Below are 3181 nucleotides of genomic sequence, written 5' to 3'. Positions count from 1 at the left end.
GTATTGGGACTCCCCTTCACCATCCAGCAATGTAAGGGGCCCTCCTCCATTAACAATCAATGCTGATGGGGGCTTCGCTGGCCGCCAACACTGATGGGGGCTTCGCTGGCCGCCAACACTGATGGGGGCTTCGCTGGCCGCCAACACTGATGGGGGCTTCGCTGGCCGCCAACACTGATGGGGGCTATTCGCTGGCCGCCAACACTGATGGGGGCTATTCGCTGGCCGCCAACACTGATGGGGGCTTCGCTGGCCGCCAACACTGATGGGGGCTATTCGCTGGCCGCCAACACTGATGGGGGCTATTCGCTGGCCGCCAACACTGATGGGGGCTATTCGCCAACACTGATGGGGGCTATTCGCTGGCCGCCAACCTTGATGGGGGCTTCGCTGGCCGCCAACCTTGATGGGGGCTTCGCTGGCCACCAACCTTGATGGGTAAGTGAGGGCAGGGTGATTGATGAGCAAAGCACACGTTCAGTTTTAGATTAACTGCCTTGTAGATATCTGGGTTAAATGTTCTTCTGAAAACAAGCAAATCTAGACATTTTGAAGTTAATCACTTAGCAACTTTTGAATAGACAGGCCCCAAAGTTTTCATTCTTCCTTTTATTAAAAAATTACGTTTTTCATTCTGGAAGAGGACTGGAAAGAAATGTATGCTGGTTTTCTGCTGTATGGATATCAGTAGGCTCCTAGACTTTTGCTTAGGATAACGGGGTCTTAGTAGGCTTTGGTGCATGATGTTTTGCAGCAGATAACAGCAACATGTGGGATTATACTCTGCCTGTTATGTCTACAAGTTCAACACGACTTTGTCCCACCTAATTTGCTTGTAACCTGGCAGCATGCCTTAGTCAACGCAATCAGGGTCTGCGCTGTAATGTCTGATAAAAACAAACCGAGTCCCATTTGCAAAATGTACATTTAGTGACCATTACTTAATTAAAAAAAAAATTTAAGGGCACTTTTACACTCATTGTGGAGTGCAGTCCTTTTCAGAGGGCATTTAACAGACGGCAAGGAGGCATTATAATGCTTCCTTACCGCCCGACTTAACTCTATTATGCTACACTACTGTGCTGAAAACATGTGCATTGTACTCAATTGCGCCACAGCCCCATTAAAATCACCTGGCGAGTTTGACAGCCAGTAAAAATGCCACTGCTGTGAAGCAAACCACAGTGCCATGTGAACCACCATCCGGCTGTTTTACAGTTCAAGCGGACGGCCAGTGGGCAGTTAATCTGTGGCTCAGTTGCCCATCTGAAAGAGCACTCACAGTAAAATGACCTGCAGGCATAACCAGAAAAGCATTTTCTATATTCTTTTCTGAGATAGGTTGACTTTGGTACTGGGACCTGACACTTCACGGTGGGTGCCTTTAACTGTGTCCTGATGCTAGAAATTTCCTGACCTGATGGCTAAGCTCCAAGAACTGCTGCCCTCTTGAATGTGCCTTTACTCGGTCCTGAGGCTAGACATTGCCTGACCTGATAGCTAAGATCCAATGACTGCTGTCCCCTATCCAAGGAGGCTGACTTTTCTGAGTTCCAAGGCTAGACATTCCCTGACCTGATGGGACTTTTTCCATTGGGGACACTGGTAACAACTGTCTTGGCCCTTGTACACACGGACGGAAATTCAGACGGAAAAGGTCTGATCGGATTATATTGTCGGAAAATTTGATTATGTGTGGGCTCTATCAGACTTTTTCCGTCAGAAGTTCAGACGGAAAAATTTGAGAGCAAGATCTCAAATTTACCGACAACAAAATCCGTTCAGACTTTTTCCAATGCCACGCATGCTCAGATCAAAGTACCAGAGCAAAGCTATTGGCTACTAGGCTGAACGCAGTCCCGTCGTAATGAATGAACATCATCACGTACCGAACTATGGCATTTTCCGACAACTTTGTCTGACCGTGTGTATGCAACACCAGTTTCGGACAAAATCCGGCTAAAAAAAAATCAGACTGATTTTGTGGTCGGAATTTCCGACCGTGTGTACAAGGGCTAAGAGGGGATTTCCCCTCAGGCCCCTTTCACACGGGCTGTCCAATCAGGTCCACCTGTAGTTTTTCTGGCGGACCTGATCGGACCCTCCGGTCTTTTCTATGGAGCAGTCAGTGGACATATGTCCGCAGAACCTGCCGCCTTCTGTTCCGATCCTGTCTGCTAAAAACAAACTGATGGTGGTCCTATTTTCCATCCATTGGATCAGATGGAAATGGACAGGCGGTCTGTTTCCATCCGGTAGCCCCATAGGAGGAGAACAGGACTGTGTCTGTGTCCGATATGCACAACGAAGCAGACATGGATCATCTGCCTCCTCGGGGGGGTGGTGGATCAACAGACAGATCCCCGCTGAGCAAACGTATTCTGTTTAGTAGAGGCGGCCGCATGAAAGGGGTCTTATTTTGCAGAGATTTTTTTCTCACTTCCTGTTACAACTTTGAGACAGGAAGTAAAGGGAAAACTTCAAAATGAAACACAGCAAACAATAAAAGGACAGTCAAGGAACACCAGTTTTCTTCCTCCCAAAAACTAGTATTAACAAATACTACAATTGATCTTAGCCAAAAGGCCAAGAAGCTATTCAAAATAAGAAATTTGACTAAGAGGTAGCCATACAGTATTTGTCTGCTGTCCGTGCAGAGAATCTTGGGCCCAAGGTTCTGTGAACTCTGTCAATGATGACCTCAGAGTCTGGCATGTAGTCCAGATAGCGCTTAAAAATATGGCCCACTGTCAGTTGCAGTTCTGATTGTGGGACAAATTCTGGGACCCACCTCAACCATATATTCAGCCGCCAGGAAGTCGGCGCAGCGCTGCGCTAATCACAGGAATTGAGACATTCCCGATCTCTGCAGCCACGGGACAATGTCTTACTGCCTGCGATTAGCGCAGTGCCGACATCCTGGCAGGCTCTGCACATGGGGTGTGCGAACACGCCGGAGCTCATCCTTAGTGAAGAGGCAGTGTGTTCCAGGCTGAGCAGTTCCTCAACCATGTCTGCAGAGACCATCAGCGATCTGGGTAGGCAAGGAGAAAGAGCACTGGGGGCTGACAAAGGCGGCATTTTGTGGTCGTCTGGCCACTGTTGCGGAAGATCAGGCACTGTGGTGATCGAGGCTGCAGAACGGACCTGCGCCATCTTGGGAGCTGCCGGAGTGGAGGCC

The 3181-nt window shown here is 48.7% G+C and overlaps 1 pseudogene; it reads right to left on the bottom strand.

Moving 5' to 3' along the window:
- Positions 1–2428: 2428 nt before the first annotated feature.
- Positions 2429–2598, bottom strand: LOC143950443 (U2 spliceosomal RNA; annotated as a pseudogene).
- Positions 2599–3181: the final 583 nt, after the last annotated feature.

Source organism: Lithobates pipiens, unplaced genomic scaffold (genome assembly GCF_037356315.1).
Source record: "Lithobates pipiens isolate NorthernLeopardFrog02 unplaced genomic scaffold, aLitPip1_a1.2 Scaffold_30, whole genome shotgun sequence".
Taxonomy (NCBI): Eukaryota; Metazoa; Chordata; class Amphibia; order Anura; family Ranidae; genus Lithobates; species Lithobates pipiens.
This window is presented reverse-complemented; position numbering and strand designations above follow the sequence as displayed.